This window comes from Stenella coeruleoalba (genome assembly GCF_951394435.1).
Source record: "Stenella coeruleoalba genome assembly, chromosome: 10".
Lineage (NCBI taxonomy): Eukaryota > Metazoa > Chordata > Mammalia > Artiodactyla > Delphinidae > Stenella > Stenella coeruleoalba.
Window position 1 is genome coordinate 9,917,677 of NC_137156.1, and position 25,516 is coordinate 9,943,192.

A 25,516-nucleotide genomic window follows, 5' to 3' on the forward strand; every position below is an offset into this window, starting at 1 on the left:
GCAGGGTTGATAGGAAAATGATGGCTTGAAATGAGCTCAGCAGAGTCAGGACGGTCTAACTGTTGAAGTGTGTCGCTGGCCCGCTTCTGTCCCCCTTGGCGTGAGAGGGGGTGGGAGGGTGGCGATTTGAAGGAGACACGTGGGGAGAGCTGGTTTCCTTTCTTCTTCATCCTGAGCACGCAGCACGGGGCATCGCTTCCTCTTCCGCAGACTGCTGTGTGCATGTCTCGGTTAGTTCTGCAGGACAGGGATGGAGATGGTGGTGCAGGACGTGTTGCCCTTCCTCTCCTCCCTGCCATCACCCAGTCATTTGTAGGAAAAGCAGAGTTTGAGGAAAGACCAGACATAGTTTGTCAGGACTGATGTAGTTCTTGTTATGGATGTTATTTTAAAGTCTGTATTTGCTGCTGTTAACGAAAACGTACCCAACATTGTGGCCTGTGGGGTCACCCTATTCCTTCCCATTTTTATAATTCAAATCAGTAACCAGTAGTTGAGAGCCAGCTTCAGCCCTCCAGGTGATAAAGAACAAGTCGTGCTCCCCAGACTAAAGAGCGAATCGTTTGTGTGGTGTCCAGACAGGTGTGCAGTGGATGGCAACACCGGGCAGACCCGGAGAAGGTGCAGAGGCGCTGGAGGACTGCTTAGTGGGAGAGGATGATGTTAACTCAGGTCTGGGCAGTCCGGAGAAAGAAATTTTACTCCCTGGCATTGGAGGTTTTCCAGGTGAGGGAGGCAGTGCCAGCCCAGAAGCACCGTGTGCCCGGAGGGAGTGACTGGGGTGCTGGAGGGGTTAGGGGTAGAGGCACCAAGAGGGAGGCCTGTCAGGGGAGACAGGAGAGCGTAGTGGTTAGCGTCCAGACTCCTGAGCTGGATGGCCTGGGCTCAGCTCCCAATTCTGCCACTTAATAGCTGGGTGACCTTTGGAAAGTTACTTAACCACTGTGTGCTTCAGTTTCCCCCTCAGTAAGATGGAAATAACAGTACCTCCTTCATAGGGTTGTTGTGTAGTAAGCACTCTAATATATCAGAGATCTTATATTATTGATCATATAATATGTAATAATTGTATAATTTTATGTAATACTATACATACAGTATAGTGTAATAGTTGACTATTATAATTTGAGGTTCTGTGGCATAGGGCCTAATATGCCAATCTGATGAACGTCAATTTATTCTGTAAGTGATGGGGAGTCTCAAAAGGGGCTCGAGGTGCATTTTATATGGGCTGATGTGGTTTCTAGAAAATAACTCTGGCAGCAGTGTGAGGGAGAGGGGGAAATGGGTGAGACTGGGTGCAGGAAGATACATGTCAAATGCCTCTCTCCCTCGAGACAGGGTTTCAAAAGGTCCGTAACCAGGGCTGCAGCCGTCCACCTGAACAGGGCTGTGGATGAAGTGACAGAGAGAATATGAACAAGATTCCCCCCTGAGTGGATGAGGGAAGCAGGTGGAGGGGGACTTATTGGATTCAGTGTTGTATCCTGTAACACGAAGTTCAGGGCTACTCTGGGCTTTAAATATATATATTTACATGCATGTATAGATGTGTGTGTGCATATATAACTGTGTCTCTGTATCTGTGTGTGTGTGTGTGTGTGTGTGTGTATATATCCATATACACAGAGTCTTGTAAGAGAAGTTATAGGCAGTATTATGACCTGCCGTGTGTTTATGGTGTGATTGTGTGTTTGCCTCTGTGTAATATGGGAGCAGTCTGTCCCTGAGCCCTCCGGCCACCCCTCGCTCATCGTGTGTTGAAATGTTTGCCGGCATTTTGTAAATAGTAAAAAAAAAAAAAAAAAAGATCCAATGACAATTAAAACATTGAAAAAAATGTTTGAAGAGTTTAAAAAATTACTTTGAAGAGTTTCAGTGCACTTTTTTCTTTCATTTTGAAGGAGAATTACACTTTGGGGAGTTGGAAGATGCTATTAGGAACCATTCCTGAGAGAGGATATGGGATGATTTTAGGGCCACTGGAAAGACCCCTTATCCTTCAGCCTGATGTTCCCACCAGGCTGATACCGACTCCATCAGTTCACATCATGCCTTGAGCCCTTCTGAAGATGAACAAGGGTTACCACCTGTGAGTTTACACAGTGCTCCACAGATATTCATCAGACAGCAGCAGTTTGCTCTGGTTTATTTGTTTAATGAACAGGCTCCTTTGGAAGCCAGAGGTGTGACATTTAGGCTTCCCAGGAAATGACTCATGGGATGAATTCTGAAGAAGTAACATAAAGATGAAGAACAGAGCAAACTGTCCAAGGAGGGTGGCTCCCGGAACTTGGAAGGAGAAAAAAGGACCTAAAAAAGTGAAAAAGTAGTTTCTATGCTGAAGACAAATGTTTCTTTCTTAATTTCTACTAAAGCTAGCTCAGCTTGTCTCCAGCTCCTGGGTGCCGGTAATGATTTAGAAGGGAGTTTTATTGCCTTTTCCTTGAGTGGCCAGATTACAGCTAAGCTCCCAAGGGATCAGACTGAAGTAGTGGGAACATTTCAGAGATGTTGGGAGAATCCAAATCTGCATATTCTTTTTTAAAAAATAAATTTAATTATTTAATTTTGGCTGTGTCGGGTCTTCGTTGCTGTGCCCGGGCTTTCTCTAGTTGCAGCGAGCCGGGGCTACTTCCCGTTGCGGTGCGCGGGCCTCTCACTGCGGTGGCCCCTCTTGTTGCAGAGCACGGGCTCTAGGCACTCGGGCTTCAGTAGTTGTGGCTCATGGGCTCTAGAGCGCAGACTCAGTAGTTGTGGTGCACAGGCCCAGCCTCTCCGCAGCATGCGGGATCCTCCCGGACCAGGGCTCGAACCCGTGTCCCCTGCTTTGGCAGGTGGACTCCCAACCACTGCACCACCAGGGAAGTCCTGCATATTCTTATAATTGGAAAAATAGTGAGCACTGAATGGGGTTGTCACCAGAATATAAATGAAGGACAGGGAGGGAGAAGCTTAACAGCGTGTGTCTCGCTCTCTCCCCCCAGGTGCAAAGCATTAAACATTTAAAGGCTTATAATGAGTGCGTGTCTCTCAAAATGAGAGCTGGAAGGCCACTTAAATTCAGATCCTACAGCCAGCTCTGGTTGGGGAACATGAAAGTTGTTAATATCTTCCATCACATTGGCAGACCTCTGTCTGTCCTTGCTGGTTTGAGGCAGGGTTGGGCACAGATAAAAGAATGTCAAGTTGAAATCAAGAAAACGATCATGAACTGCATTTGCATACATTGCTAGAAATGCTGGCCCTTATCATATCCCTTTCATTACCTGCATCTCACGCTGGGTAGATGTCACTTGCATTCAGGACATCGCAGTAGCCTGTGGTCAGGGGCTGGGGGCTCAGACAGCCCTGAGGGGCAGTGTTTCAAATTGCTGCTTTGCAGATGAAGGCATTGAACCCTGCTCAGAGGTCAGACAGCCCAAGTCTCAAAGGGGCAAGAGAGCTTGCTATCTCGAGTTTAAGAGGGGGACAGGTCCCCCCATATTCAAATAACCCAAGGAGATGCCCCAGCATTTAAAAGGCTGAGTAAGATCTTCGTCAGAGGGTCTGGGGGGAGTTGAGCCGCAAAGAGCTCATTTGTGAGCAGTGCTCCAGTGTCTGTGTGGGTCTCTCTCTGCCCAGTGTTTTAACCAGTTGCATACCATTGGGATCGTGAGGTGTGGATCCTGGGGCAGGGCTGCATCTCCAACCAACTTGGAAGAACCACAGAGCATGTCTCCCCGTACCATGAGATTCCCCAGCCAGTGGTGTTCACCAAGGTTCAGTTCATTAAAAGCAGTTGTAACGTCTATTTCCATTTATTTTCTTAACGAAATAATTATGTGTGTTCCCTATGAGATGAAACCACTTGCGAGCATTCAAGCAAGCATGTCAGTGGTAGTCCAGTGTGCAGGCTCGTTATGACTCAATTACTTGGTCAGTTTATTGTCAGTGGTACCCCACTCACCTCTGTGCCTTGTGGCCACTAGTGCAATTCAAATTTGTTTTGATTCTTAGTCAAATATTGTTTCATTTATATCCATAAAGGCTTTTTGATTAAAGACAGCATCTTGTGTTAGGCATCTCAGGCTGCCATAACAAAATACACAGACTGGGTGGCTCAGACTGAAATGTATTTTCTTGCATTTCTGGAGGCTGGAAGTCCAAGATAAGGGTACCAGCACGGTTGGGTTCGGGTGAGGACTCTCTTCCGGGCTTGCAGATGGCCGCCTTCTTGGTGTGTCCTCACGTGGCAGAGAGAGAGAGACAGAAAGTTCTTATGAACACATTAATCCCATCATGGGGACCCCACCCTCATTACCTCATCTCCCAAAGACCCACCTCCAAATACCATCACACTGGGGCTTCAACATATGAATTTGAGGAGGGGACACAAATTTTTAATGTGTGACAAGACCCAAATCTTGAAGTGCAAGTTAAGGGCATCCAGGTAACATGATGGACTGAACACATGACTTTGTCCCCACGCCCTCGTGAAACACCAGTAAATGATATTAAAGGGCAGCAGAGACATGAACCTACTAAGACAAACAAAATAGTGGAGGACAGAATAGCAGAGGGAAAATCCAACAAAGTTTCAAAGTTGAAAAGCAGATGAATGTACTCAGCAGACCAGAGAAAGGCGAAAACTAACTCCTGGCAGTGGGGAAGCCACGGGCCAGACCGTCCTTCCTGCAGAACCCCAGAAAGGTTCAGGAGCTGGAGGCTTCAGGCACCTCTAAAGACAGGGGTGCAGGTGGGGTTAGAAAAGGTAGATTCTTTGAAAGATCATATAAGAAGCGATTAGATCTCTGGATCCCGTCATTCACCCCATGCAGAGAAACAACTGCTCCCCTGCAGTCCTGGTGAAAGAAATGACACTCAGTCATTGTGGAGCTTGAACCAAAGTGATTGTGGACATAGGGGCCATGCCCACTAGGGTAGAGGGGCTCCGTAATGAGTAATTCATGACTGCATACTGACCTGTGATGGGGCTCATCTTTTCTCCCACCCCCAAGGGCTAGGATACCAGCAGCCAAGGCTTGTGTTTTCTAAGAAGGCTAGAGGACCCAACCAGGGGGTGTGTTCAGGCCACAGGAAAGTCTTCCAGATGTGGACAGTCTGGGCTCCTTCACTAAACAAAGGGGTCTCCGCCTGAAGCCCTTCACCTGACACCCACCTCACTCTGTACCATTCAGTACATTGACCCTAGCCACCGAGCACTTGAAAAGTGGCTAGTAGGATTGAGGAACTGGATTTTATTTCTGTTTCATTTTTAATGAACTTAAATTTAAATAGTCACAGGTGGGTAGGGGCTACCATACTGGACAGCACAGGTCAGGACAACTGAGAATTTGACTTAGTTTTTTTTAAAAGTTCTGACCTCAATTTTGACTGAAGCAGTGGTATTAAGTTTTATACCCACCAAACAATTCCTGAGGAATTTCCCCTCTGCCAGGCGAACACACTTACTGTGTAAGTCAGTGATCTCGTTCTGATTCCTTCTTTTCAAACCCTTTCCACCACTGCTGGATTTCCATATTTCTGCGTCAGTGTAACATCATCTATTTATGAGTGAGTAATCCTTCATCTGGGTTCGAGATTCCATGTGTTAATGTTTATGTGGTTGTAGATTTGGGCCTCATCTTACAAAAAAGGCATGATTCCTTCCAAATCATGTTCCTGTAATCAAGTATTATACTTAAGGCACTAGGGCAATTTAATTATCACCCTATTGTGGCTTCTTTTGTAATGAGAATAGAGTTGAGAATTATTCACAGATTTGATGTTTGCGAATTCACCTACTCACTAACATTTATTTGTAACCCCAAGATCAGTACTCGGGACACTTTTGCAATCATCTGCAGACATCTGCAGAGCAGTGAAAAATTTGAGTTCCTCAACACACACATTCCCAGCTGAGGCCAACAAGGCGATCATCTGACTTCTTGTTTCGGCTCTCGTATGGTGAATGTGTCCTTCTCGCAGTCTGTTTAGTGCCATGTTTTTGTGTTTTAATGCTTTTTGTTGGTGGTTTCTCTGATTAAGATGGCCCCTAAGCGTACTGCTGAAGTGCTGTCTAGTGTTCCTCAATGCAGGAGGGTTGTGATATGTCTTATGGGGGAAATACGTGTGTTTGTAAGATTTTTTTCAGGTATGAGTTACAGTGCTGTTGTCAGAGTTCAAGGTTAATGTGCCAACAACATGTATTAAAGAAATATGTGAGGTGATGGCTGTGTTAATGTAATGGAGTCCTTTCACTATGTATGCATATAGCAAATAATCCTTTTGTACTCGTTAACTATCTTAGAATTTTGTCAATTATACCTCAGTAAAGCTGAAAAAAAAATAAAGAAAACCCAGAAACACACGTGAAACACAATCATGTATTGATCCCTTGACAAAAACGTTGTGACAGAGGCTCGCAGGAACTAACCCTGTATTTCGCCTAGGACCAATGGTTCACTGTTCATTAATCCAGTGTTCTTACAGAACATAACAAATAATGGGCATTGGCTGTAATTACTTCCTGCTATATGTGTAGATTTATGGTGGTTTTAGGACGAATCTTTTTTGAACATTCTTGTGTACTTGCTCTGCTCTAATTTTGATTTGTATTCTTAGGTTGTAACTAGTAAACTCAGTGACACTCTTTCTATTACAATTATTTATTTATTTAATTTTTATTTATTTTTTTAACATCTTTATTGGAGTATAATTGCTTTACAATGTTAATTAAGTTGCAACTGTATAACAAAGTGAATCAGCTATATGTATACATATATCCCTATATCCCCTCCGTCTTGCGTCTCCCTCCCACCCTCCCTATCCTACCCCTCTAGGTGGATGCAAAGCACCGAGCAGATCTCACTGTGCTATGCGGCTGCTTCCCACTAGCTATGTATTTGACATTTGGTAGTGTATATAGGTCAGTGCCACTCTCTCACTTCTTCTCAGCTTACCCTTCCCCCTCCCCGTGTCCTCAAGACCATTCTGTACGTCTGTGTCTTTATTCCTGTCCTGCCCCTAGGTTCTTCAGAACCATTTTTTTTTTTTTTAGATTCCATATATATGTGTTAGCATATGGTATTTGTTTTTTTTTTTCTGACTTATTTCACTCTGTATGACAGACTCTAGGTCCATCCACCTCACTACAAAAAACTCAGTTTCGTTTCTTTTTATGGCTGAATAATATTCCACTGTATATATGTGCCACATCTTCTTTGTGCATTCATCTGTCGATGGACACTTAGGTTGCTTCCATGTCCTGGCTATTGTAAACAGTGCTACAATGAACGTTGTGGTACATGACTCTTTTTGAATTATGGTTTTCTCAGGGTATATGCCCAGTAGTGGGATTGCTGGGTCATATGGTAGTTCTATTTTTAATTTTTTAAGAAACCTCCATACTGTTCTCCATAGTGGATGTATTAATTTACATTCCCACCAAGAGTGCAAGAGAGTTCCCTTTTCTCTACACCCTCTCCAGCATTTATTGTTTGTAGATTTTTTGATGATGGCCATTCTGACCGGTGTGAGGTGATACCTCACTGTAATTTTGATTTGCATTTCTCTAATGATTTAGTGATGTTGAGCATCCTTTCATGTGTTTGTTGGCAATCTGTATATCTTCTTTGGAGAAATGTCTATTTAGTTCTTCTGCGCATTTTTGGATTGGGTTGTTTTTTTGATATTGAATTGCATGAGCTGCTTGTATATTTTGGAGTTTAATTCTTTGTCAGTTGCTTCGTTTGCAAATATTTTCTCCCATTCTGAGGGTTGTCTTTTTGTCTTGTTTATGGTTTCCTTTGCTGTGCAAAAGCTTTGAAGTTTCATTAGGTCCTGTTTGTTTATTTTTGTCTTTATTTCCATTTCTCTAGGAGGTGGGTAAAAAGAATCTTGCTGTGTTTTATGTCATAGAGTGTTCTGCCTATGTTTTCCTCTTAGAATTTTATAGTGTCTGGCTTTACATTTAGGTCTTTAATCCATTTTGGATTTATTTTTGTGTATGGTGTTAGGGAGTGTTCTAATTTCATGCTTTTACATGTAGCTGTCCAGTTTTCCCAGCACCACTTATTGAAGAGGCTGTCTTTTCTCGTTGTATATTCTTGCCGGCTTTATCAAAGATAAGGTGACCATATGTGCATGGGTTTATCTCTGGGCTTTCTATCCTGTTCCATTGATCTATCTTTCTGTTTTGGTGCCAGTACCATACTACCTTGATTACTGTAGCTTTGTAGTATAGTCTGAAATCCAGGAGCCTGATTCTTCCAGCTCCATTTTTCTTTCTCAAGATTGCTTTGGCTATTCGGGGTGTTTTGTATTTCCATACAAATTGTGAACTTTTTTGTTCTAGTTCTGTGAAAAATGCCATTGGTAGTTTGATAGGGATTGCATTGAATCTGTAGATTGCTTTGGGTAGTATAGTCATTTTCACAATGTTAATTCTTTCAGTCCAAGAACATCTCTCTCCATCTGTTTGTATCATCTTTAATTTCTTTCATCAGTGTCTTATAGTTTTCTGCATACAGGTCTTTTGTCTCCTTAGGTAGGTTTATTCCTAGGTATTTTGTTCTTTTTTTTGCAATGGTGAATAGGATTGTTTCCTTAATTTCTCTTTCTGATCTTTTGTTGTTAGTGTACAGGAATGCCAGAGATTTCTGTGCATTAATGTTGTATCCTGCAGCTTTACGAAATTCATTGATTAGTTCTAGTAGTTTTCTGGAGGCATCTGTAGGATTCTCTATGTATAGTATCATGTCATATGCAAACAGTGACAGCTTTACTTCTTCTTTTCCAATTTGGATTCCTTTTATTTCTTTTTCTTCTCTGATTGCTGTGGATAAAACTTCCAAAACTATGTTGAATAAGAGTGGTGAGAGTGGGCAATCTTGTCTTGTTCCTGATCTTAGAGGAAATGGTTTCAGTTTTTCACCATTGAGAACGATGTTGGCTGTGGGTTTGTCATATATGGCCTTTATTATGTTGAGGTAAGTTTCCTCTATGCCTATTTTCTACAGAGTTTTTATTATAAATGGGTGTTGAAATTTATTGAAAGATTTTTCTGCATCTATTTAGAAGATCATATGGTTTTTGTCTTTCAATTTGTTAATATGGTGTATCATATTAATTGATTTGCATATACAGAAGAGTCCTTGCATTCCTGGGATAAACCCCACTCGATCATGGTGTATGATCATTTTAATGTGCTGTTGGATTCTGTTTGCTAGTATTTTGTTGAGGATTTTTGCATCTATGTTCATCAGTGATACGGGCCTGTAGTTTTCTTTCTTTGTGATATCTTTGTCTGATTTTGGTATCAGGGTGATGGTGGCCTCATACAATGAGTTAGGGAGTGTTCCCCCCTCTGCTGTATTTTGTAAGAGTTTGAGAAGGATAAGTGTTAGCTCTTCTTTAAATGTTTGATAGAATTCGCCTGTGAAGCCACCTGGTCCTGGGCTTTTGTTTGTTGGAAGATTTTTCATCACAGTTTCAACTTCAGTGCTTGTGATTGGTCTGTTTATATTTCTGTTTCTTCCTGGTTCAGTCTCACAGGTTGTGCTTTGCTAAAAATTTGTCCATTTCTTTCAGGTTGTCCATTTTATTGGCATGCAGTTGCTTGTAGTAATCTCTCATGGTCCTTTGTATTTCTGCAGTGTCAGTTGTTACTTCTTTTTCATTTCTAATTCTGTTGACTTGAGGCTTCTCCCTCTTTTTCTTGATGAGGCTGGATAATGGTTTATCAATTTTGTTTATCTTCTCAGAGAACCAGCTTTTAGTTTTATTGATCTTTGTAATCATTTCCTTCATTTCTTTTTCATTTATTTCTGATCTGATCTGATCTTTATGATTTCTTTCCTTCTGCTAACTTTGGAATTTTATTGTTCTTCTTTCTGTCATTGCTTTAGGTGTAAGTTGAGGTTGTTTAGAGATTTTTCTTGTTTCTTGAGGTAGGATTGTATTGCTATAAACTTCCCTCTTAGCACTGCTCTTGCTGCATCCCATAGGTTTTGGGCCATCGTGTTTTCAATGTCATTTGTTTCTAGGTATTTTCTGATTTCCACTTTGATTTCTTCAGTGACCTTTTGGTTATTTGGTAGCGTATTGTTTAGCCTCCATGTGTTTGTATTTTTTACATATTTTTTCCTGTAATTGATATCTACTCTCATAGCGTTGTGGTTGGAAAAGATACTTGATATGATTTCAATTTTCCTAAATTTACCAAGGCTTGATTTGTGACCCCAGATATGATCTATCCTGGAGAATGTTCCATGAGCAGTTGAGAAGAAAGTGTATTCTGTTGTTTTTGGATGGAATGTCCTATACATATCAATTAAGTCCATCTTGTTTAATGTATCATTTAAAGCTTGTGTTTCCTTATTTATTTTCATTTTGGATGATCTGTCCATTGGTGAAAGTGGGGTGTTAACATCCCCTACTATGATTGTGTTACTGTCGATTTCCCCTTTTATGGCTGTTAGCATTTGCCTTATGTATTGAGGTCCTCCTGTGTTAGGTGCACAAATATTTACAATTGTTATATCTTCTTCTTGGATTGATCCCTTGATCATTTTTAGTGGCCTTCTTTGTCTCTTGTAATAGTCTTTATTTTAAAGTCATTTTGTCTGATATAAGAATTGCTGCTCCAGGTTTCTTTTGATTTCCATTTGCATGGAATATCTTTTTCCATCCCCTCACTTTCAGTCTGTATGTGTCCCTAGGTCTGAAGTGGGTCTCTTGTACACAGCACGTATATATGGGTCTTGTTTTTGTATCCATTCAGCCAGTCTATGTATTTTCGTTGGAGCATTTAATCCATTTACATTTAAGGTAATAATATGTATGTTCCTATTATCATTTTCTTAACTGTTTTGAGTTGTTATTGTAGGTCTTTTCCTTCTCTTGTGTTTCCTGCCTAGAGAAATTCCTTTAGCATTTGTTGTAAAACTGGTTTGGTGATACTGAATTCTCTTAGTTTTTGCTTGTCTGTAAAGGTTTTCATTTCTCCGTCGAATGTGAATGAGATCCTCACTGGGTAGAGTAATCTTGGTTGTAGTTTTTTCCCTTTCATCACTTTAAATATGTCCTGCCACTCCCTTCTGGCTTGCAGAGTTTCTGCTGAAAGATCAGCTGTTAACCTTATGGGGATTCCTGTGTATGTTATTTGTTGCTTTTCCCTTGCTGCTTTTAATATTTTTTCTTTGTATTTAAGTTTTGATAGTTTGATTAATATGTGTCTTGGTGTGTTTCTCCTTGGATTTATCCTGTATGGGACTCTCTGTGCTTCCTGGACTTGATTGACTATTTCCTTTCCCATAATCGGGACGTTTTCAACTATAATCCCTTCAAATATTTACTGATTCCCTTTCTTTTTCTCTTCTTCTTCTGGGACCCCTATAATTTGAATGTCGGTGCATTTAATGTTGTCCCAGAGGTCTCTGAGACTGTCCTCAATTCTTTTCATCCTTTTTTCTTTATTCTGCTCTGTGGTAGTTATTTCCACTATTTTATCTTCCAGGTCACTTATCTGTTCTTCTGCCTCAGTTATTCTGCTATTGATTCCTTCTAGAGAATTTTTAATTTCATTTATTGTGTTCTTCATCATTGTTTGTTTGCTCTTTAGTCCTTCTAGTTCCTTGTTAAACGTTTCTTGTATTTTCTCCATTCTCTTTCCAAGATTTTGGATCATCTTTACTATCATTACTCTGAATTCTTTTTCAGGTAGACTGCCTATTTCCTCTTCATTTGTTTGATCTGGTGGGTTTTTACCTTGCTCCTTCATCTGCTGTGTATTTCTCTGTCTTCTCACTTTTCTTAACTTACTGTGTTTGGGATCTCCTTTTCACAGGCTGTGGGTTCGTAGTTCCCAACCTTACCCACTGGTGTCTGCCTCCAGTGGGTAAGGTTGGTTCAGTGGGTTGTGTAGGCTTCCTGGTGGAGGGGACTTGTGCCTGTGTTCTGGTGGATGAGGCTGGATCTTGTCTTTCTGGTGGGCAGGACCGTGTCCGGTGGTGTGTTTTGGGGTGCCTGGATCTTATTATGATTTTAGGCAGCCCGTCTGCTAATGGGTGGGGTTGTGTTACTGTCTTGCCGGTCGTTTGTCATGGGGTGTCCAGTACTGTAGCTCGCTGGTTGTTGAGTGGAGCTGGGTCTCAGCATTGAGATGGAGGTCTCTGGGAGAGCTCTCAGCGATTGATATTACGTGGGGCTGCGAGGTCTCCGGTGGACCAATGTCCTGGACTTGGCTCTGCCACCTCAGAGGCTCAGGCCTGGTCCCCAGCTGGAGTTCCCACACCCTGCCAGCCGCATGACAGCGAATGTGGCAGTCTCCATCATGACGTCAGATTATAAGGTTCTACAATAGCTGTTCAGCTAGAACAGGCTGACTTGGGAGCCCTTTGTCTATGAGGCTGTCTTCAGCAGCTGGTGGATAAAAGAGTAGGTCTCTGCATGTGCTGCCGGAGTCTTAAACGTTTATATAGATGTCTTCACTGTGTTCAGTCACAGATTTGGTACAGGTGGTCTCAAGAACACCTTACTCTCTCAAGGTTGTGTGCTTGAAACAGCTCCTAAGCCTGAGGGTCTACTAGCTGCAAGAAGACGAGACCACCTCGGGTGGCCTGCAAGCCGTGATTCTTGTCACAAACCCTGCCGTTGCTGTCATGGCATCTGGCTTACCCCGCCGCTCTGCAATGAGTTTTCAGTGAAGCTTTCTCTCTGTGCTGAGGAGATTCATGCTGCCTGAGTTGCCCAAAGCCATAGAGCACATAAATATTGGGGCTGGGGTACAAACCCAGCAAATCTGGCTCCAAAGTCTTAGTTAACTCATCCTGTCTGAAGCAAGGTCCTGGTGCAACACCCCACTATATGTGGCAGATGGTGGGCAGGACATGGCCCACAATTATTTTTATAACTTGATTTTATCTTGTTTTCAAGGCCAGCAGCTTTTTGAGGGTGTTCTAGTTTACCTTTCAGTTATTTTTAATGTTACAATCCACGGAAGAAACCCACTGAAAAATCAGTTAGTCCTAGGACTTCATCTTCTATCTCCCGCCAACGGAGGAAGAAATACATCTTTCCTAAAAGTCCATTAAAATTTCACTCTGTAGTAAAGGATTTAAATGAGAAATTCCCAACATTTAGAGCCGTAGTTCTTGTGTCTTAAAAAAATATTACATTGAACAGAGTCCAGGTTAAATAAATGCCTTTTGTGTGAAGATATTTCCACATGGAAGATGTCCAGATCATGCATCTGTGCCTGGTTAATATTTAATACTAAGAATTTGATAATATTTAGTAACATTTCTTTTATGCAAATAAGACTTCTTCTTGGGGTTCAGACCACCATATAACCATGCAAGAAGAAGAGAAAACGACACAAAAGTAACATAAATGATATGACTGAGTTAGCTCTATTTATGTGTGTATGTGAAGTAGAAATTATCTCAGTCTACTAAATCGTGAAGATGCATTATTGCATGTATGTTTAAGTAATAATAAACATCAAAGCATCTTGAATCTGGTAAGTACCAGATCAGTGTTTGGGGTGGGGGAGGAAAAAAGGGGAAAGGGAGAGAATGAAAGAGAAGGAATTTAGCTACTTGATTCTTCAGATGGGCAGGAAAGAAAATAACCACAGATGCCTTTATAATACTGCTTGCTAATGGAAGAGTGCTAAATGCTGGATACACCTCTTCAAGTCAGGAGAATGGGTGACTGGTTTCTACCAAGAGACGGAGGCCTGGTTCCCACTAAGGATTGGGATGGCCTTGAATAAGCCTCTTAGCCCGAGAACCAAAACGTGTAACCCACCACAGTATCCAAGCTAAATATCCAGCATGTGTTCAGTGTCTGCCTGCTCGTTTAAACATCAGAGTCACCTTACGTGGCAAACATCATCATTTCTAATCTACAGACAATGAAACTGAGGCTCAGAGAGGCTCAGTAACTTGTCCAGGGTCAATGGAATTTGAACTCAGGTCTGTTGGACTCCGGAATCTGTGTTCCTCACCTCAATCTGTGTATGTCAGAACTTTCCCATACACCTCCACCCATTTTTCTGGATTTGCGTTTGAATTGTTGGAGATAAGCATCAATATATTTTTTAAAATATTGATTTATCTTTGGCTGCGTCGGGTCTTAGTCACAGCATGCAGGATCTTCCGTTGCAGTGCACGGTCTCTTTGTTGCGGCACGTGGGCTTCTCTCTAGTTGTGGTGTGTGGGCTCCAGAGCGCATGTGCTCGGTAGTTGCAACATGGACTTAGTTGCCCTGTTGCATGTGGGATCCTAGTTCCCTGACCAGGGATCAAACCTGCATCCCCTGCATTGGAAGGCAGATTCTTAAGCACTGGACCACCAGGGGAGTCCCAGCATCAACATTCTTATTTGCCTTTTCTCTCTGTAGTAGGTGCTGAAAGTCGGGGGCATAAATTAATGTATTTTAAAATGCTCTGTACAATGCAGACAATTGCCGCTATTTCTGAAGAATCATATAGAAGTAGAAGTAAGTTGTCTGACCAGAAGTTTTTTTAACTTTGGCAGATATTGACCACCTCAAGAAAACTATTAACCTTTGGGAAATCCTTCTTCCTTTTCCATTTCCCCCACCTGACTTCTTAGTACAAGGTCCATATGAAATGCCTGTCTGGTTGTTTTGAGGGAATAAGAAGACTCGAAGGATGAAAATGCAAAGTAAGAGAGATTTGTGTAGTCCATGCATCTGACCTTCCTGAGATCGATTCTTGGTGTGGTTGCCAAGTACCCTAGAGTTTTAGCTTTTGGTCATAGTTGCTTGGTGTCAAACTTGAGCATGTACATCTTTGGAATCTCTCTCAGCTTCTGTTTTTCAGAAGATTGGAATAGAAAGTCCTTGACTTCTCATCCATTCGTAAAATATATGATTTCATATCTCTTTGATATTTGCCATGTATTAGTATAATGTGAAGACATGTACACTAGCTTATAACTTATAGAAAAAATTTAAAATGACTTATGTGTATGAAAATACAAACGTATATCTATCTCTGATGTTGTATTGCATATAGATGATTCACTATGCTTGAAGGCCATGGTTTTTGTTGTTGTTGTTGTTGTTTTGTGGTACGTGGGCCTCTCACTGCTGTGGCCTCTCCCATTGCGGAGCACAGGCTCCGGACGCGCAGGCTCAGCGGCCATGGCTCACGGTTCCAGCCGCTCCGCGGCATGTGGGATCTTCCTGGACCGGGGCACGAACCCGCGTCCCCTGCATCGGCAGGCGGACTCTCAACCACTGCGCCACCAGGGAAGCCTGCCATGGTTTTTGTTGCTTTTTCTGTGCTAGTCTTTGTCTCGTTTTGGGGTTGAGTAGCTTATACAAAAAAATGGCTTATTTTGAGCCATACTTGCATCCTGTCATGTTTGACCAAAGAGGATATTCCTCAAAATCAGAGACCGGTAGGACCCCCAAGGTATCCTCTTACTCTCTAAATGGTAGATGGCTTTAGTGACAGCTCCCAGAAATTTTAACTGCCACTGGCCTTCAGGAAGCTCGATGTAAATGAACTAGGCTTGATGGTCATGATGTTGTAGAAGTAGAACTGTGTCCTGGCTTCGTCACTTTGAGTGATTACTCTGAACTTCAGAAATACATTACTAAAGTTGTTGAAGTGCTTAGAAAATAGTAACATCAGCGCGCCTGTATTAAATTGTTCATTTCTTTGATGTTTTCAATCAAGCACAGGCACAGTGTTACATCGCTGTAGACATAATCCTGTCTCCATGTGATTTATGTCAATTTACATCATTACAGAAATATCATAATGCTTCATTAAGCATTAGGGAATTAGGGGTTGTGCGTTAGTGATTTTACCAAAAGATTATCTCTCTTAAACGCCTTAAAGAATTAAAATAATCTTCAATAGAAGTCTCTTTGAAGTATGTGCCTTCCCATTTCTCCTTAGAGTACAGTAAACCTAATTTTATATTTTCTTCATGCTTCAGGGTCCTTATTAATACACTTATTACTATGCGTGCCCTGAATAATGATGCTCTCGGGCTATTAAGGGTGTAGGACAGTTCGGTCTTTTTTGCTTTAAAATCCCCTCCCCCATCTCCATGTCTCTGAGATGCTACTTCTCCTATCAGGCTGCCTCTCTCTTTGTAATTTACGTTTCTATGGTCTAGAAAACCAGACAACCAAGCCCATTTAACTTGTAACTAAAATTAAAGTAAACTAGCTAGGAGTGGGAGCTTGGGGAGCCCTCAGAATGATTTAACTGCATGAGTTTTAATGCATGGATTTGTGCCATCCATACTGCTGGCTGCGTTGCTTTTTTGGCTTCTTGCTAGCTAGAAACTTGACTCTGATTTAGATTCGTGACTTAAAACTCTGGAAAATATTTTAAAGTAATGCCTGGATTCATACAGAGGAAGACAATTTGTTGAATCTATTTCAAATCATTAATAAAGGTGAAAGCCCTCTGAATTAAAATACATCAATATGAAGAAAAAATATTATCTGAGTTTCAGAATCATATTCTCATGTAACTGGCTTACCAGCTATTCCGGTGGTTTCTTTAAACTGAGAAGAAATGGACACGTATGGAAGATTTTTCTTCCTTTAGCTTCAGCTCACAATCTGAGAGGACTTTGTTTCTTTCTTGCGTAGTTTTGCTAAGCAACTATGAGCCCATGATAAATTTTGCAATTCCATTGAGGCAAATTAAAATTTTAACTGAACCTTCTCGTAAACTGGCAACGTGAGGTTTGAAAATAGTTTAATGACTTCATTAGAAAATTCATCCAACCTGTGATTTGAGACAGGTGCATTGGAAAATAACCTTTTAGATGTATTCTAAACGAACAAAACCTGGTATGCTCTAAAGGAAGCTAGTCCTGTAAAATTTCCACCTCACATTTGTAAGCTGAGACTTAGATTTGAAGAGGAAAAAAGGGTGAGAAAAATCTCTCTCTTATCTTTGGGGTCTTGATAGGAGAATATGACTGGATTTTCTCTATATCTGAATAAGTCAATTGTAGGCTAGTGTTCATAGGCAGATACCTACGAGTTTTGAATGTGTAATTTCCTTATTTAGACAGTTAAAGTGTCTTTTCTCAGCTATGCAAGTTAGGAAATGACAGTAACTTTAACATGAGCATTTAAGAAGGTAAAAATTCTACTTTGAATATGAACGACATAGTAAATCCTTAAGGTGGTGTTCAAGCAATTGTTCAAACAACCCTCATATGAAATAGAGGACCTCTAGGAAATAGAGTAGTAGTACTCCTTAACATTCAAAACACCTAGAATTTGTTACAGCCCACTTTCCAACAACTTAACTTTTCCCCTCTCACTTTTTTTTTTTTGCGGTGCGCGGGCCTCTCACTGTTGTGGCCTCTCCCGTTGCGGAGCACAGGCTCCGGACGTGCAGGCTCAGTGGCCGTGGCTCACGGGCCCAGCCGCTCCGCGGCATGTGGGATCTTCCCGGACCGGGGCACGAACCCGTGTCCCCTGCATCGGCAGGCGGACTCTCAGCCACTGCGCCACCAGGGAAGCCCTCCCCTCTCACTTTCGGTGAATATTTTTCTTCCAGTTTCATCACTGTGATAGTCTCCAAGGGCCAGTCATTGTCTTTCTGTTGTTTCTCGCCCACTTTCCCTAGGAAGCCCGTTCTCTCCCTTAATTTTATACTGAGACCTCTTTGGTTGTCCCTTTGCTTCTGATTTCTTGTCAGTTCTCCAATTACATATATTCAGTTTGACCGTAAGACATTTTCATTGGGATATCCCAACTCATTCAAAAGATGAATCGATCCCGCCCCCAGCCCAAAGCAGACCCCTTCCTAACCTCCCCATCAGGGTTGGGGCATCACTGAAGTTCAGTGCAGAAAGGGATATGATATAAGAAATGAGGTGCTTACATCACTAAGAGAATGAAAAGGTAATGGAAAGTTATCTGAATCCATTTAGGTAGGTGGGTCATCAGAGTCAGGAAAGAACACAACAGAAACTCAGACACAGGCCTGAGGATTCAAGTACATGATTGCATTCCCCAGCAAGAGTCCTCAGGAAAAAAATCCCTAGCAAAAGTGAAAGAAACAGGAGAATCTTAGTCCTTAAGAATAGAGTTCAAGGATGAAACTGAGAAAAGGACTCAGTTACTGCAGCTGGGGTTCCAGGATCAGAATACTTGGGCACAGCAGGATTAGCCACAGGTTTTAATACCAGAGCCTACCTGTGTGCCTAGGACATAGGATGTGGTAAAATCAACACATACCAAGTCGTTTTTTTGGAAGAAAGAATGAATGAAATCCACAGATAAAATATTCAAAATTGGGCTTCCCTGGTGGCGCAGTGGTTGAGAGTCCGCCTGCCGATGCAGGGGACACGGGTTCGTGCCCCGGTCCGGGAAGATCCCACATGCTGCGGAGCGGCTGGGCCCGTGAGCCATGGCCGCTGAGCCTGCGCGTCCGGAGCCTGTGCTCCACAACGGGAGAGGCCACAGCAGTGAGAGGCCCGCGTACCACAAAAAAAAAAAAAAAATTTCAAAATTTGCCCATTGACTTGAAGCAGAGCAGACAGTTGAGGTTTGGTTGTCCTTCCTGTTAGTGTAAAATCCTATGATGACTCAGGGCACTGGAAGGCAAGCAGAATCAGCCTCTGGTTGGGAGGAATCTTCCACTGAGATTGAGCACATCTGGTGGGACCTGTCCCTGGTATTTCTCTAAAAATAACTTTAGTCACAAGCTATGTCGATGCTACATTTAATTCCTATTACTCTCAATTAAGTCAAGAGCAAGGTTTAGTTTTAAATCCTTTCTGTTACTATTACCCTGTTTTAAAAGCCTATTCAAATTTTTATGAAATTTTAACTTCATTTTGTTTGACAACATGTAGCATTGTGCTTTTTAAAATAATAATTAAAATATTTTAAAAGCTTCCTTAGCTTGTTAGATCTGTTGGGTAGACCTGTTAAATATTTTTAAGGATTCATTTCAATGATCTGATTAAACCTCAAACACAAACATGTAATCCTCTCATGTTCTTTTAATAATGTAGAAAGGAGCTTTCGCAAAGCCAGAAGTTTAGAAAAAGGAGCTTAAACTCAGATGTCATTCAAAATTTGACTTCCGTGAAATTCCCTAATCTCTTTTCTTTCCATATCCTTTCCAAGAACCATTGTAAGTAAAACAGTGCACTAGACTTTTCTTTAAGAAAAGAAATTAATATAAAATAGTTATCAAAGGGCTTCCCTGGTGGCGCAGTGGTTGGGAGTCCACCTGCCGATGCAGGGGACACGGGTTCGTGCCCCGGTCCGGGAAGATCCCACATGCCGCGGAGCGGCTGGGCCCGTGAGCCATGGCCGCTGAGCCTGCGCGTCCGGAGCCTGTGCTCCGCAATGAGAGAGGCCACAACAGTGAGAGGCCCGCGTACCGCAAAAAAAACAGTTATCAAGGATCTACTGTATATCACAGGGAACTATACTCAATATTTTGTAATAACCTATAAGGGAAAAGAATCTGAAAAAATAGATACATATATCTATGTATAACTGAATCACTTTGCTGTACACCCGAAATCAACACAACGTTGTAAATCAACTACACTTCAATTAAAAAATAGAACTAAAAAAAAAAAAAATGAAATTATCAAAAAGAAAAGAAATTCGCCTGGCCCCTCACCACATGACTGAAATGGATGTGAAACTGAAGATTGACTCACATCTCAGGCATCAGTTTCTTCTATTAAAGTAGAGGTTCATGTACTAATCCTCTCAAAAGAACCTTTCAGAATCATTAACTCAGAAGAGGTTACAATAATAACTTGCTGGCAGAACTGGTTGAGGCCTTTGTTCTAGTTCTGATTAACCAGTGGAACTTTCCTGGCTCAGTTTATCACACAGCTGACTTCTGCCTTCCCTTCCGATCCCAGCTGAAGTCCCACCTGGCTGCACCTACTAGATGACTCGTCCCTCCCCTGAACTCACAGCAGCCCCACCACCTGGCCCTGAGCTGGAAAGCCTTCCCCAGAGACCTGTGCCCTCATCTACACTGCACATCCTGCAAACACGGAGGCCTCCTACCACCCTCCACGTCCGGCTCATACACAGTGATGCCTAGCAGGTGTCCATGACATTGTGGTCGATGATGTAGTGGTGATGATTACTATTTATTTCATTAAAGGAGAATAACCGTCTTTGGGAGGCAGTACAGAAAATTAGCAGTTAAGGCTGCTGAATTAAGCAGTGGACAGTCTTTTGGGCCCCGGAAGCCTGGAAGTATGAGGCATTAGATTTGGGATCGGTTCGGTTCTGTTCTGTTTGTATAGAAGATAAAAATTAATTTTTCAAGATGTACCAAAAAATCAAGTTAATGAAATATGCCAACCACCTAAAACTAGTTCAGTGTCTTAACTATAAAGATACTCAGTTTTTGGTGACCGAATAAGTGAATGACTGAATGTGTGAACTAGAGTTGGACACAAGCCATCTGAATTCAGAGGTTCTGCGTACAATGGTACTTTCAAAAGTTGCCTCATGGGCTTCCCTGGTGGCGCAGTGGTTGAGAGTCCGCCTGCCGATGCAGGGGACACGGGTTCGTGCCCTGGTCCGGGAGGATCCCACATGCCGCGGAGCGGCTAGGCCCGTGAGCCATGGCCACTGAGCCTGTGCGTCCAGAGCCTGTGCTCCACAGTGGGAGAGGCCACAACAGTGGGAGAGGCCCGCATACTGCAAAAAAAAAAAAAAAAAAAAAAAAGTTGCCTCACTGGAAGGTTTAAATTATTGGGATTAAGTCATCCGTATACCTTTTCCCCCACCCTCTTTTGTCCAAAGTAAAAATAAAGTAATAGTCTGGTTTCTATATTTGGTAATGCCTGTGGTTTGAATCCTGTGCTATTGTATTGTACTAAGATGTGGTTATAATACACAGGTGGCCCGTGCACGTGGTGACGGGGAATGAGGATGAGAATGGGTGGGTCTGTTCCTGTTGTCATTCACCTGGACAGAGAGGCCCATGGCTCTAGAAATCCGAAAGTGAGAGAGCAGGCTGCAGGTGGTGGGAGAGGAAAACATGTCTCTTGGGCTCACCTGTGAAGCATCAGTCAGAGAGTCTGCTTGGGCCTCTTGGGATTGGAAGGGGTGATGTGTGTAAAGACATGCTAAGGAAGATAAGAGGAGGGAGTTTTGTTCCTCTTGGGGCCTCAGCATTAAAGACTGAGCAGTGTCTCCTGAAGGCGGTGTGGAGAAGTAACTGTCAAAGAGAAAGCTGGACATTAGTTTCAGGCCCTAAGACAGTTTTTATTCCTAATTACTGCAACAGTAAATAGAACCCCGTGTAACACTGGGTAGCTAAAGGAAAAGCCCTGAAGGCCAGTAAGGGGTGTGATCGGCCGTCTGTGTCTGTTCACTGGCTCTTGCTGAAGTTCAGCTCCTACCCTCCCACAGAGACCGGAAGACAGGGGCTCGGTCCTTTTTGATGATTATGTTTCAAAGGAATGGCTTCCATATCCTTGAGAAGGACACTCCTGGGCTGTAGAAGATATGTATACATCTGCCTCTGTCTCAAAGGCACAGAGAAAGGATTTACTATTGTCAGTTTTCTAAAGTAAATGCCCAAAGAAAAGGGAGCCCAGGGGCCTGTGTCAGGTTTCGGCTGGAACAAACAGTAGGTTCTTTGGGCAGTACTCAGCTTTCTCAGGCAGGGACTTTCGGGAGCTACCGTCATCGTCCAGGGGATGCAGCCTTGAGCTGCTAGAAACTATGTGTTGCTTCAAGTCTCGTAGTGTCAGGGGTGGACAAAATCGTTAGTGTTGAAAATTGAGTTCTTAGAGGCCAGGTCAAGAAGAGGCTTAGAGGAGCCTCTGGACTAGAGTTTGGCCAAGGAGAGAGCCTTTCTCACCACTTTGGGAGAAACTCCAAGGGGAAAACGAGGCAGATGTCAGAGGGATTGGTCCAGCGTTTCCTTCCAGTGGTTACCTTGCAGCGTCCATTTGTAGTGAGTGAGGAAAACGTCATTTCCACACACTGACAACAAGAATTTGTTAAGTGACTTAGGATGAAACGTGCCATTTCTACCTGAGATTTTCTTCTTTGTAAAGTTAAACTTTAGCTTTGGAAGAAGTTAGGATTTCAAGGTTCGACATCCGAGGTTCTGTTGATTCTCATGTATCATAAGCTTCTTCAGCTCAAGGATCAAAAGTGTGAACATGACATGGAGCCCGGAAATGCATTTTTTTATTTGAAAGCCACAGTTTTATACTTAGTTTTGAAAGCAATGATGTCAAGAAGGTTTCTTTTGCCGTTTGTCTTTTTTTTTTTGCCACACAGCTTGAAGGTTTGTTCTTCCCTCTTCAACTTATGGGAGAACTCTATAAAGTTCTTTTTCTTGGGTTTTCTACAACAGGGGTTAGCAAACTATGACCCACAGGCCAAATCCGTCTCCCACCCTGTTTTTGTAAATAAAGTTTTATTGGAACACAGCCACCTTATTCACTTGTGTACTGTCTAGAGTTGCTATGACAGAATTGAGTAGTTTCTTAAAGACTGGTGGCTGTCTGCCCTTTACAGAAAAAGTTTGCCGACACCTGCTCTACATATTCACAAACTAATTCTTTTTTTCATTATAAATATATTCTCTGCCTGTTTGAAACATAGAGTTGAAATGCTTACAGAATCCATACTTGCTACCTTTGAACGCAATTGTATTTCCCCCAAAATTTTCATTTGAGGAACTCAAGGTGAATGGACAGCATTGTTTCAAGCCCCATGGAAGTTTCAAAGAAAGCAACCACGTGCATACCAGGTAGCCAGGTTTCCTCATAAACTAGAAACTTTGGCTCATATAATTAAAGACTTTCATCACGCACAATGGAGAGAGGTACAAATATTTGCAGTGAAGCTACTGTCCTTCATGAATTATAAAGACACTTGTGGATAAGTTTCTATTTTGGAAATAAAAATGACAATGACAACAAAAAATTTTCTCTGAAAAATGAAACTTTCCTCTTATTCATCCTTTCCATTAAATTTATCCCCTTTTCCTCTATAAAGAAATCAAGTCTTACAACCCCAGAGGGTCAAAGGAGACCTTTAGCTTGTGCTATTATTTCTGTGACCTGAGGTGAAGAAATGGCAACTTTTAAAAGCATTTAAGCTCACGGCCAAACATTAGGTATTAGAGTCTCATAATTTTCCTCTCTCTGAGTTTTGACATCTTATAACTAACTTCATCCCATCACACCCATTAGGATAGCTATTTAAAAAACAAACAAACAAAAAAACCCAAAAAAAAAAACAAGTAATAAGTGTTATGAGGATGTGGAAAATTGGAGCTTTTGTGCACTTTTGGTGGGAATGTAAAACGGTGCAGCCACTAAGGAAAACAGTATGGTGGTTCCTCAAAAAATTAAGCATAGAACTGCTACATACATGATCCAGCCATCCCATTTCTGAAGCAGGATCTCAAAGAGATATTTGCACACACATGTTCGTAGCAGCATTATTCACAATAGCCAAGAGGTGGGAGCAACCCTAAGTGCCCATCGACAGATGAATGGATAAACAAAATGTGATATATACACATACAATTGAATATTTATCCAGCTTTAAAAAGGAAGTCCTGTCACATGCTACAACATAGATGTACCTTGCTAAGTGAAATAAGACAGTCACAAAAAAAGACAGATATTGTATGATTTCATTTATATGAGGTACCCGGAGGAGTCAGATTCATAGATACAGAACGTAGAATGGTGGTTGCCAGGGGCTGGCCGGGGAGAAGAATGGGGAGTTATTGTTTAATAGGCATAGAGCTTCAGTTTTACAAGATGAAAATATTGGTTACACAATAATATGAATATACTTAAACTACTGAACTGTACCCTTGGGAGTGGTTACAATGGTAAATTTTATGTCACGTGTATTTTATCACCATTTAAAAAATGCTAAGCTGATCGCATCCCTGAGCCAGTAGCTTTGACAGAACGTGTGACGAAGTCCAGACAGTTTCTGTTTTGTCTCTGTCTTCACGCTTTCGCAGCGGTTAGCTTATCTAGTTATAGCGCTGCCAGGTGACAGGATGTTTTGATAGGAAAAGAAATCAAATCAAGCTGATTGATCTGTTTTCGTGGCTCATTCCTGTAACATTGTATAGACACAGCCTCGGGCAAGATTTTTCTATTAACTTGTCGATGAGGCCAGCGAAGCCACTTTCGTGGGTTTGTGAGGAAGAAAGAAAATGGGTTGATGGTTTACTTCGCCTCTGAACACCACTGAGATCAGCTAGATTCCCATCAGGACCACGGCCATCAAATCCTTCATCCCCTCCCTCACTCAAGCCCAGATGGTACTAAGAATCAACATCTGAATTCTAAGTTGCTGCCCTGGCCCAGACATTTCCTCAAATCAGAGTCAATCCCTAGAATTAAGAGACTGCTGGGTAATTTTATGGAGGAAAAAAAAGTTCCATTCATGATGTCATAAAGAATCAGTGTCAAGCAAATGAAAGACATTGAGTTCTGCTATTTCCATTGGTGAATTAAGTGTTGCACATTTGTTACCTTTCACTCTGCACGCGACAGTTACTTCAAAAGGAGTGCAGAAATACCCATCAGAAACAAAACTCGGAAGTTGCGATCACAAAGGAGGAACAGAGAAGGCTGCGTGTTCATTTAAGGGAGCAACGTGCTGCTTGTCATGTCTCGCTGCTTTGTCATAAAGGGAGGGGGTATTGATGGCATCTGTGGGAACAAGCAGAGCCTCAAGGAAAGCTTTGAGCAGCCCTGTGCTTCTGGACCTTTGTTCTTCGTTTCATACGTTAAGAGATTTCTGCTTCTTTTGGCAGTGGTTATGTTTTTCAGTTTTTCCAGTTGCTGCTTGGATAAATGTTTGATTCACATACCTGCTATTCAAATATTCTGGGATTTTCAGGGAATAATATCTAGGTACTAATGGTTGATTTTTTCCCCCTAATACAGATTAATAACTCTCTTCTCCTATTTGTAGATCATGGCTATTTGGCCATATTGGGTTTTTTTGTTTTGTTTTGTTTTGTTTTGCGGTATGCGGGCCTCTCACTGCTGCGGCCTCTCCCGCTGCGGAGCACAGGCTCCGGACGCGCAGGCCCAGCGGCCATGGCTCACGGGCCCAGCCGCTCCACGGCATGTGGGATCCTCCCGGACCGGGGCACGAACCCGCGCCCACCGCATCGGCAGGCGGACCCCCAACCGCTGCGCCACCAGGGAAGCCCGGCCATGTTGTTTTATCATTAGCTGGCGGATGCTTAGATAAAGAATAGCCAAACCCAGTCTGTTTCTGGGTGAAGCATCTTATCATGCAAGAGGAGAAGGTTGAGACAGAAATGAAAAACTGTGTGTGGTATGCAGAATAGGAAAGGATGTTTCTAAATTACTTGGACTTTCTCTTAGATTGGAAGGTTTTGTTATTTAATTATATGCAGTTACGCATTTCTTCTTCGTGAGCATTTCTGTTCTGCTTTGGTATAAAAGGCTTGATGTAGCTCAGTGTTTCAAGGACATAGCAAATCTGCACATTTCTT

The 25,516-nt window shown here is 42.2% G+C and overlaps 1 protein-coding gene across 4 annotated transcripts in view; it reads left to right on the top strand.

The window, feature by feature from the left end:
• Positions 1–25,516, top strand: part of PHACTR1 (phosphatase and actin regulator 1) — a gene marked incomplete at its 5' end in the record, with an annotated part of 543,658 nt that overhangs the window by 393,733 nt on the left and 124,409 nt on the right. The window lies entirely within an intron of this gene.